The sequence below is a fragment of the Azolla caroliniana genome, unplaced genomic scaffold (assembly GCF_043228905.1).
Source record: "Azolla caroliniana isolate FFs.n. ecotype wild unplaced genomic scaffold, voAzoCaro1.0.p SCAF_18, whole genome shotgun sequence".
NCBI classification, from domain to species: domain Eukaryota; kingdom Viridiplantae; phylum Streptophyta; class Polypodiopsida; order Salviniales; family Salviniaceae; genus Azolla; species Azolla caroliniana.
Genome location: NW_028230453.1, coordinates 17,401,644 through 17,413,938, shown reverse-complemented (window position 1 = coordinate 17,413,938; position 12,295 = coordinate 17,401,644). Strand labels below are relative to the sequence as shown.

Sequence of the window (12,295 nt, the reverse complement as noted above, 5' to 3'; positions counted from 1 at the left end):
TAACATTGACGTTTACAATCATAGTCACTCGTTTTTCATAAATGTTATGCAGAAAGGACACACTTCAGATCTGCTGAACGTTCTAGGAAGAATGAAGACATATAAGGATGCCAGGACACATTTCCCTGAGTTTCTGATGAGCCTGATGTTGCCACGGAAAATGATCTCCTTGTAGTATCACCTTATAACCTGCAGTTTAGTGTCTTTATAAGCTGTTAGGAGGATCTCTCCAAATCTTGATGTAATTAACAAATTATCTAAATGAAACCAATGATTCTATTGAATCCCATAGAATCCCTTCCACGTTATATGGTAAAATGGCATGTTCCTAGTATCTTAGCATGGACAGTCTTGTGGCTACAGGAATACGCAAGGTTTCTGACGTTAGGCACCTTTACATGGACAACGGAAGGTCATTGTATGTGTCTTATTTTTCTGAACAGAAGGTGGATTTTTGAAGTTCCATGAACAATGGTAGGTTTTATAACTTGCTGGTTTCTATGAACCACGAACTTTGATATCCAGTAGACCACAAGAAAACATGCTCTTTCTGTGTAACATTTATGAACTAGAGGTAGCTCATATGGCTTCTGATATATGTTGTTACTAAAAAATCCATACCTTTCAGGATGATTTCAAGTCATCATTTTGTGTGCTTTGTGTATTTCATTTTTGAAACACGAATGACTAGTACTGTAATCATTAAAGGATCAACACTGTTATTGCTCTAATGCCATTATTCTTTGGTTGCATTTAAATCAATTTGAACTCGGAAAACCCTAACTTTCAGCTCAGAGCGGTACAGTCGCATCGAATCAACTGTCTCGACTTCTGGTGATCATATGCATTCTTCACCTCAAAGGGTGGGGATTCTTGTTCTTGTAATTTGCTGCTCTTCTTCACATTCATTTCCTTATCTCATGTGCAAGGGTTGGAGACACTGCTACAAAGATTGAATGGCTTTGTAAAGCTGTTGATGCAAAAGCCGAGGAGATGTTGTTCTGTGCCATTCTTTTCTAGTTATGCAAAACAGGTTCCTGAGTACTTCCGATGTGTTTAAAGAAATGAAATCAAATGAAGCGAATTTAGTGGATCATGCCTTTTTACAATGTACGCCAATATCGATTCAACTCGAATCATACGTTCATTGCTTTGTCTTCTTCTTACCTAGAATGACCAAGTGCAGATCAGAGAACACTTTCAACAAGAAGAAGGTCACATTGCTCTGATTATAATTATAGTTATTAGGGTTTTCGGTACTCCACAAGAAAAAATCATATAACGCAGATTGCCAGTTGTGGAGTTATTACTATTATTATCATTATAGGTTTCTTGGATCACACACTCAGTGGTGAAGTCACCATTGTAAGTCCTCACAGATATGACACAGACTCTCTCCCTTCGATCATTCGCCAATATATCCTTAATCCAAGCATTCATGCTTAGTTCTACAAATGCCAGGTAACATATAATGTTTGCCTTTGATGGAACTTCAAAAATCCCCATTTTAATCAGAAAAGTAGCACATACATTAGCTTTGCCTTGTCCATGTCGAGCTGTTTAACCTCAGGAACCTTGCCAATTCCTTTAGCGACGAGCCTCTCCATGCTAAAACGGTAGAGACATGCCACTTTATCATATAGTGTGGAATGGCTATAATGGTTTGAGCATTCTATAGAATTGAATACAATCATTGTGTTAGTGATTAATAGAGATCCTCCTAACATCTTAATTTATGGGACACTAAATAGTGGAGGTGATACATAAGATGGTACCTCAAGGAAATCATCTTCCGTGGCAACAGTAATTAGGTTCCACAATATGCTTATCCTTCTGGCATCTGTTTCCTCGCAAGAAATCAGATCCATAAACAGAATGGCATGACACTAAGAAACAAGCCAAAAGAGATATTTCCCCGCAAAAATTTCCCTAGTTTTTGATATGGGAGAAAAATTGGAGTTCCATAATACGATTCAAAGGGGGGGGGGGAATGATCCAAATGTCAATGGAAGCATGGCACCAACATTGACAAAAACATGATTAAATGAGAATTAGGACAAGTGGCCGTCTCATTCTCTTTCTTTCCCTGTTTACTTCTTTTCTTCAAATCTCTCTACACTATCTCCAACTTTTTACCGAGACAGAAAGACTAGAGAGAGGAAAGTAGAATTTATTTTTAACTTACAGATTTTGATCCAAGCCAAGGAAAGCGATGTTGTAAGAAGATGAGTACAGCAAAGGAACCTGAAAAGAGAAAGGATTCACAAAAACATCAATGGTTCAATGAGAGAAAACAAGACAGACCAAGAATTTAGGGTTTTTGTTGGGGTTTCCCTTGCATTGTGTGTTTAGAAGCCTAATTACTAAAGTAGCTAACAAACAAGCATATTATTACATTGAGTTGATCAATACTCATACCACCTGAAATAGTGCATACCATATCATACACATGCCACTTGACAAAAAGCTTTATAAACGCAAAAACTGAGTTTTTGTCCATTCATTGTACCATCAAAGTGTAAACCATCCCGCCTACATTATCCAATGAACGATAAATCACCCCGATTTACCTACAGCATTCGATTTGATATCAGCAAAAGCATTATATAGATTTGATTTCTGTGCATTCTTGGGCTTCGTTGATGGGAATGTGATTGTGGCTTTCTTCTCAACGGAAGCCATCATGTGCCTTGGCAATGCTTTGTTTTAGGAAGGGGGTAATACTAGCATTTAGACTGAAGACGTTCTCTGCAGGCGTAAGTCAAGTGGTGAAGGCAAGCTTGTTTTTATGTGTGTCATGGCTCATGTACACATTTTTTATGCTTGAGAGTGGAAGCAATCAATGCTTGAGACTGAAAAGATATTCATGACAAGATGACTGTGATAATATATGTATGTGAAACCAGCCAGAGATGGAGATGGAGATGGAGAAAAGCTGTTTCTAAATGGGAGAAGCAGAAAGAAGATGATGAGCTTCTTCTTCTTCTTCTTGCGCAGGCTTTTCGTACGTTCAAGTCATTAAATGAATAAATAAATGAAGTGGAATCAAATTATGAATTGTGTTTTGTTTGTGTAATTACATATTAACTAGAGATGAGATGATGGGATTACATGGCATGCATGAGATATCATGGTCACGCATGCATGGAACATGATGGTCATGCGTGGGTTGATGGGATTCCATGCCATGCATGAGATATCATGGCCATGCATTAGCTAGCATAAACACGATGGTCATGCATGGGTTGATGCCCACATGCCGCGAGTTTCATTCACGGACATAAAGGAATGTCCATGGATGGGAATATGGCCATGGCCTAACATACTAGTAAATTCACACATTGTGTCATTCTCCAAGTTTGTTTTGAGAGATGGTTAGATCACATCGGGCTATCAATGAGGAGGAGTGGAATCATGTTAGCATATTGATTTATTGCATTTGTTATGAACTCATGCATGTAATGATTTATGTTATAAACTTATACCTATCTTAGTCGTGATGTCAATAGTATGCAGCCTATGAGCTTATATCTTGAAATTATATTGATATGCGATTAGTGATCTGGATTAATATCTAATCGCTCTTTGATCTTGCGTAATAGTCTATAATCAGTCTATTCTATAACACGTTATTAGCACGATCAACGTCTACCATTGCAATTAATTATTCTCTTAGACAAATCTACCTTATTGTTACCATTAGTATAGCTTCTCAAGCTCTTCAAATAGAGAAATGCTTATTCTCGCCATTTGCGTTCGATGGGTCCAATTATATGACTTGGATGGTTCATGTTGAAGGCCATCTCACGACGAAAGATCTCCTTCATAACGTAAGTGATAATTTTAATGATGTTGAGAACTAAAATGCTAGGAAGAAGGGAGCGGAAGCATTCATCTTGATCCTTCATCACCTTGATCTAAGCCTTCAGAATCAATACTTCTCCATCAAGAATCCATCAACTCTCCGAAAGCAAATCAAACTTGACCGCTTTGATCATCAATGAACTGTTCTCCGCCCCAACACTTTACATGAATGGAATCAACTTCATTTTCAAGATTTCAAGTCAGTTGTTGAATATAATTCCTCACTATTTGGTATCGTTTCTAAACTTAAATTTTGTGGTCATGACAACCTTGTTCAAGAGGCAAATCTAATCAACAAAACGTTAACTAGTTTTCATCCCTCAAATTTTAATCTTTCCGAACAATATCGTAATCGTGGTTTTAAAACCTATGTTGAACTTTTATCTGAACTTCTTGTCGCTAAGAAACACCACCAAGTGTTCCTCAAGAATAATAAACTTCATCCAATTAGCCAACTTGTGGCTCCTCTACAATTTAAGGATTTGACGCATGTCGAGATTAATTATTCTAGACGACAACATCGTCATCAACACCCATATGCACAAATTCGAGGAAGACGAACAATAGGAATCAATATCCCAAAAGTAATCAAGTCAAGCTAATGTACCATCAATCAAAGTCAAGTCAAGATAATGCTTCATCCAATTCATGTCTTTGATGTGGTCTACGAGGGTATTAGGCAAATACTTGCCAAACTTCTAAGTTTCATGTTGATCTTTATCAGAAGTATGGCAAGCAAGGTCAAGATAGGAAATCGAAGGCTAATATGGTAAACACCGGGTCATTTGAAATAGGTAATATGTCACATTCTCTTTTTCATATCTTAGTGAGATGTTAAAAAATGCCCTATTTAAGCAGAATTTCAAAAAGGCACGATGCATGCGTATGTGGTTTATGAAAACATAGCGAAAAATAGAACTAACTAATATCACGACAACAAAATCATCTGACGTATATTCTATCTACCATGTTTTTGTCCAAAACTTAGATAAGGTATAGATGTCAACGCAAGTATAATAGTAACACATGTCATTGTGCATATTCTAAAAAGCATACCCCACTGAATAAGTGACTTCTTTTAATTATGTGTGTATATTTATATAAAATATTTCTTAAAAAGCAAATTGTGAACATGACAATTAAGAGATACTACTATGTTGAGAGAAAAATTCCCTTGACACGTGATACATGACACCGTCAATGTAGAAATAAACCAGTCTACAATAGTATTCCAATCATACGAGCAAATGATAGAGTATAATTTTATCTCATATAAACCCCAAATAATAAAGGAGACTTCAAACAACAAGTACACATACAAATTATACTTAATCTCTAAGTTCAATGCATGTTACACGAAAATTATAAATAAGCTCAACTTATATATTACATCAAAATTTAACAATTCATATTGTTCAAATTTTACAATAAGCCATATGCATTCAATCCAATAATAGGTTTGGTAAAGCCGGCTCTTCCGCATTAGCTCCTTCATCAAGATTGTCCTCATTGGCTTCGTCGGTACGCTCAATAGAATCATTAGTGTGTTCAAACTCTAACACGTCTTCTAATTCAACAAGGTCCCCTGCTTCTTCAACTACAGGTTCCATAGGTTCTCTAGAAGTCATCTGGAACATCTTAGTTTCATTGATATTCTTTGCCCCAACATCTTGGTCTTGATCTGGACAGTCCTAGGATACCTTGGATCCTCATTTTGATGAAATTAACATTATCAAGGGTCCTTCTCCAATGCAACAGAGTTCTTGAACATCTTTAAGGTGCATGTTGTAGTAGTACCTGACAGTAGAATGAAATTGCACATGTAACATCAAACTAAAGAATAGACTATACATTAATCTAAATTGATGCGACAAGTTTTATATTATATACCTGTGCCGGAAAACAAATCTAAAACCCAATCATTTGGGTTTGAAAACAACTCAATTAGGTGGTTGATTAGTCTTTTTGGTTTTTGACACTCAGCCACCAGGTTGCCTTCATCAATGAGTACCCGTCTAGTCCCATTCAAGCTTTCTACATCAAGGACGAGATTAGGTGAGTCATTATCTTCGTACTCAACATTCCGAAGTCTACCGTATGTGAAGCTCTTGACTAAATCCATTTTTCCCTTTCCTTCGGACTTTGCAAATATTAGGAATAATACTCCATCTTCCTCGACGTAAACCAAACTCGAAAAATAGCCTATGGGATTTGCTTTGTTGATAGCCATCATAACCCCTTTTCGCAGGAGACATGATCTTAAGATTGAAGGCGGGGACTTTTTGGCGAGGTTCACTAAAATAGAATAAATATTTTAGTAGTAGCATGATAAAGAAACCAATTATTTAACTATAGGCAATAATTAGGTTGATAAACCCTAAAATTGCCCACATAGGTGCAATTTATTAGCTTTTTTTTATCGATATCCATGTTCGTTTGTTTAGTAGAAAACCTTGTGTTTTCAACGGGAATTCGATACACAAGGCTTTGACGCTTCCTACACTGTCAAAGTTGACCACTGAAGCCTATACCCCGAAGCCAGAAGTACAACATTTGGATGAAGTACAACAATTTGAAATGAAAGACCTCGGTTTAACCACATTTTGCTTATAAGATCTCTTATATCCATAAAATATTAAAACGGTTTTCTATTGATCAAGCTCATTCTACTAGAACTCCTATGGTAGTTTGCTCTTTGGACCCTTCTCGTAACCCATTTTAGCCAAGATCTTTTGACGAGTCAGCATTTGGACCACAGTACCCTTAAATGGTTGTTGTTGGCGCACTTATGTACTTGGCTAATTGTACGCGTCCGGACATTTCATTCGTTGTCAATTTGCTGGCTCAGTATAGTCACGATCCTACCAAGTGACACTAGACTGGAATTAAGCTGATTTTCTAATATTTACAAGGCACTGAAGATATGGGTCTTTTCTTTACCAATGGTTCTATGCACAGTCAATTGACCGGTTATTCTAACAATGGGTACTTATCTGACTCTCATGTTGGCAAATCACAAATAGGTTATGTTCTCCTTGTTGGTGGTACAACGATCTCTTGGAGATCAACAAAGCAAACATTCGCTGCAACACCTTCAAATCATGTTGAGATATTGGCATTACATGAAGCAAGTTGAGAATGCCTATTGTTACAATGCTTAATCAGACATAATGGAAGTTCTTGCGGTTTATCGGCCCCCATTACCAACAATTATCTATGAAGATAGTTATGCTTGCATTAATCAATTCAAGAAGGGCTTCATTAAAGGTGATTGAATCAAACATATTTCTCTCAAGTTTTTCTTTACTCGTGAGCTCAATGATAATTATATCAACATTCAACCTATTACATCAAGCAAGAACTTCGCGGATATTTTTACCAAAAGCTTACCTGCATCAAAACAATGGCTGAACATTCCTTCTCTTGGACTCAAAAGATTATCAGAGCCGATGAGCTAAAACAATGATGATGAGATGAGGGGGAGTATTATGAACTCATGCATGTAATGAGTCATGTTATACCTATCTCATGCATGTAATGATGTAAATAGTAAGCATGTATCCCATCATCTTTTGGGTCATAAATTCATGTATCTTAATCATTTTGGCATCTTGAGGGCTTATTGTCTGACAATATAGAAGATAACCTATTAAGTGCATCTGCACTAGGCATTCATCATAGCCAATGAGCTCTATCTTGAGATTATATTGATATGCGATTAGGGATCTGGATTAACATCTAATCGCTCTTTGATCTTGCTTAATAGTCTTTTATCAGTCTAGTCTATAACAACATTGATCCAATCTTCCTTTAAAATCTTCATCCTAGATACAATATGTCACTTACACTATGCATTTATTCATCGTGACCATGGAGTGGGATGGGTTTCTTGGGCCTATCAATATCCATGAAGTGATGGAAGTTGGTTTATGCAACAATTATATGGTCCTTCTATCCTATCTTCATTGTCAATCCTATTATCCGGTAGCCAAATATACAAACTCATGGACTTGCACTATTATTGTGTAGTCTACACTTTGATTGATCAAATGTTATTGTTGATAAAACTATTCTATGTCGTGGAATATGCAACCTAATGCAATCCAACGTGCCCACATGTCCAGACTTGTTGGTTTATTTGATGACCTCTCTCCTTTTTTAAGTGATGTGATGCATGTCTAGGTGCTTTCATCGTGTTTGAGAGATTCATTTGTAGCTTGTGCCTTCACCAATAATGCGGTTCAGATCGATAATATATGTGCATTAGATTATATGTGAGCCATGTGAGCTTGTATGGTGTACTAACTAGGTTTCAATGCTATGTAGTGAATATGTGCATGTAATGAATAAATTTTGTATTTACACATACAAGTGCATATTGTGAAAAGCACATAGAGAGAATCCAAACAAGCTTGCCTTGCTTCTTACTTCTTACTCAATTTATAGTTGATAAGTTGATACCCATTTGGGTTGGTTTGGCTACATGCATGCTAAACGGGTGGCACAAAGGAACAAAGGTACACCACAACATGACGGCATGCGCTTGCTCAAAACGTACACCACAATATATATGTTTGCATAAAAATGTGTCTATTAGTGTAATTGTATTTTTTAGTGTGTTAGGGAGTATGTGTGGATACATTTATATAGAAGTATGTCTACCCTCATGTATACTTGTGAATGAGCATGTATAATTAATTGTGTATTTCTATGTTATATGTGTGTGTATGTGTGTATAGACGTATGTGTATGTGCATGAGTATTAGTATGTGGATGTGTGTGTGTGTGTGTGGATATGGATGTGGATGTGGACGTATGCATATGGGTTATCACGAAGCGTACAACCATCTTGGCAACTAAAAATGTGAAAAAGGGAGACCAGCTTTTCAAGACAAAAGTAGAGTATTTTCCAAGAAAGTCAAAAAGTGGACACATTGAGTAATAAACCAATAGAGTATGGACCATGTCCAACCAAATATTATGCACCACTTCAACTCATGAGACCCTAACTTGATGTTCTTTTCCAAAAGGATAAGTTAAGTATGTTGGTGAGTGGGAGGGAGCTATTGCCAAAAACGTAAATTTATCCTTCCCACTTTAGCTCATGGGCAAGTTTTAGGAGGAAGCGAAGTAAACAAGAGAAAAAGTTCACAAAGTGCGAGGCGAAGATTAGTACTATCTCAAACCTATGCTTAGGACCATGCACCTATAGGTTCGGCGTTGTGCTTTCATCCCTAGTGCAAAGCTTCAAATGTTGTGTCATGCCCAAAGAGAGGCCAACCGATTATTGCTTCTCTTCTACTTGTCAACCAACAACAAAGTATTCACCTCCACAACATTCATTCATATGCTTCAGAACTAGGGACAACATGCCTATATCCTTCGTTTGATGTCCTACGAACAAAACTATGTTTTCCTTGATATGGCTGGTGTTGACCACACTCTATGGAGGGGATGTGCTTTGAGGTACTATTATGCCATCCATCATTTACCTCGTTACCCAATAGGGAACTAACAATTTTTGGGAACCCAAACTTGCACAAATTGTGTGCAATGCTATTATGGATTCAAGTTCATGTGGGAGAGGTCAAAGGTCCTTTATTTCTACCACCCCTTGAGAGGGGTTTAAACAATAACATATGCTCTACTACTAAAACCTAGTACCTAGTTTTGAAGCTGTCACAAAAATATGATATTGTGACTTATAATTGAAAGGCTGAAGGAAAATCTAACATCTAGTCTTTAAAATAGTGAATGATTCCAACCGCACTTGTTACATATGCCATTTGTGGAACTAACCATGAATGCTTGGATTATGGATATATTGGTTTACAGTGACATTTCACTTCCATGTCCACCATTACGTATCCATGAATGAGTTGTTGCCCATCTTCATTTGGTTCTACAATCCATCTTTCTTGATCCGAGGAGAGCTCTATCATATCTGAGAGGACTCACAATGGTCACGTCACCACTGTGTGTGATCCAAGAAACCTATAATGATAATAATAATAATAACTCCATAACTGGCAATCTGAGTTACAAGATTTTTTCTTTGAAGAGTACTGATAACCCTAATCACTGTAATTTTAATTAGAGCAATGTGGTCTTCTTCTTGCTGACATGCAACAGCTGCTGCACAGAATAAATCTGTTCGCCTCCAGAACTTCAATGACTCGTGGCATTGACCAGAAACGTTGCAGCCACACTGAGGCTCCTATAGGCACCAGCCAGCACTTCCAATCCCTTTCCATGAAGTGTAAACTCCAGCTTCTTCATCTTATTCACATGCTCCTCCTGCTGTTGCTAATTCCACTCTTTCTGCAGATAATGGAGTGGCATAAACACACTGTGCAACCCAAAGTGGGGCTGAACCAACTGACACTTATTGGAATTCTACATTGACATTAGATGCGTAGAGAGGGCATGGTAGTGATGTCGGAAGGCCCATCTTGAAGAAGGTGTCTAGAGCCTTGAATTGGATAGTCGTCATTGCTGTGCTCTGCCTCTTTTTTAACCCGCCTTCAGCATTTAAGAGGATCGCATCCAACGCTGCCTTCAAGGTTCTACAAGAGCTGCAACAGCAGACAAATGGCACGACGATCATTGAGGTGATAAAGGCAAAGTTGGATGCGATCCTCCTAAATGCTGAAGGCGGGTTAAAAAAGAGGCTGACCACACCAATGACCAGTACCCAATTCAAGGTTCTGGATACCTTCAAGATAGGCCTTTGGACATTTCCACCATGCCCTCTCTGCGCTTCTAATGTCAATGTAGAGTTCCTGTATTTTAACGACAAAACAAAGACTCAGTTGTGGTTCAGCCTTGCTTCGGTTGTAAAGTGTGCTTTATGCCACTCAATTCTCCGCTGAAAGAGCGGAACCAGCAACACTCATATGTCTTTGTATTTGGCAACACTCATATAGGAACATATTACCACAAATATGACAACCATTCACGGGAGCACACTTTATCTGCAAATTACATTTAGATGAAATTAGCAAAGTCCAAAAACGTGGTCAATAACCTACCTTTAACCCATTAATAAAATATAGACATGCAATTGACTCCTTCGCTCTCTCTCTCAGGCCAGGAACTTGCAATCCTTTGAGCACAAAAGCAGCAGCTTGTGGTTTTCCATGTTCAACAGATTGGACGCATAAACGATATGGTGAAATAATCTGAAAACTTCTGGAGTAGCAACAAAAGCTACCTCAACTCCAGAAATGCTAGACAAAAAGAAAATGTTTTCTTGTTGCCTTTTGGATATCAAACTTCTTGGTCTATACAAACCACGAAAAACACAAGGCATAACACATACTATTCTTGGCATTCAATACTACTTCAAAAATCCATGTATTATTCAGAAAAGGAAGACCCACACTAATATCCCAATTTACAATGAATAGTAAAACGAGAATCCTTTCCATTTGGATGTCTCGAAAGGATGAACTTCCATAAACATAATGGCATGCATGAACACTCAAAAACAAGTCAAAAGAGATTTTTCCCACAGGAATTTCTCTAGTTTTTCATATGAAAGAAAAATGGAGTTCCACAATACAATTCAAAGGGATGGCTGGTCCAAATGTTGATTGAGAGCATGGCATGAACATTAACCAAAGAAAAATAATAATTAATTATCTCCAACAAGTTTCCTCAATCGTCAATGAAAAACAAAACCTACCTTTTATGCGTCATCCAAAACTCCACAAAAAAGGATGAGGAAAGAATCAAATAGATTTTTCCAAAGAAATTTCATCCGAAAATCAATGAAAGCAAAATGGAAATCCCTAAAATGTCTCTGAATGGATAAATCGGAATGACCTTTTGTCCAAAAATCCAAAAAAAAATATCACCTGAATATGAAGATATTTCCCAAACTCAATTTTTCAACTTGTGGCAAAACACAAACGGATATTCCCCTCTCGTTCTCTTTCTATCTGTACAGATAACGAAGGGAGGGAAAAGGAGAATTTGTGTAACTCATAGTTTCTGATCCAATCGAAAAAATGCCAAGTTATAGGAAGATGAGTGATTCACAGGGACCTGAAAAGAAGGGAGAAACAAAAGACATCGAAGGTTCAATGAGAAAGGCTTCTCCTGATGAATCTTTCCTTACGGCGTCTGCTTCGTTACCATCTTCCTGAACAGTGTCGCCATCGATTCTAGCTGGACTCCCATCATTTCGGACATGTATCCTACGAAAGCAGAGACATCTTGTGCTGCATGTAGCAAGTCGTTCCATCTGCTGCAACGGTAGCATGAGTGAGTGTCTGCTGTGATGCGTCGAATTCTGCTTTCTAAGTTTAGGATTAGGTTTAGAGGAGGCAGTTTCGACAAATTACAGGTAGCCTTGTAGGGTTTCTGTAGGGTTTCGTCAGAGAGAGGTGAAGAAGAAGAAGAAGAAGAAGAAGAATAAGCAGCTGGA

The 12,295-nt window shown here is 37.6% G+C and overlaps 1 long non-coding RNA gene across 1 annotated transcript; it reads right to left on the bottom strand.

Annotated features, from left to right (window-relative positions):
- Positions 1 to 9,651: 9,651 nt before the first annotated feature.
- On the bottom strand, positions 9,652 to 12,295 carry LOC147852556 (uncharacterized). Its single transcript, XR_015531455.1, has 3 exons — positions 11,914 to 12,295; positions 11,724 to 11,807; positions 9,652 to 10,838 (listed from the first exon to the last, which is right to left on the bottom strand). It is a non-coding gene; the product is annotated as an uncharacterized LOC147852556 (long non-coding RNA).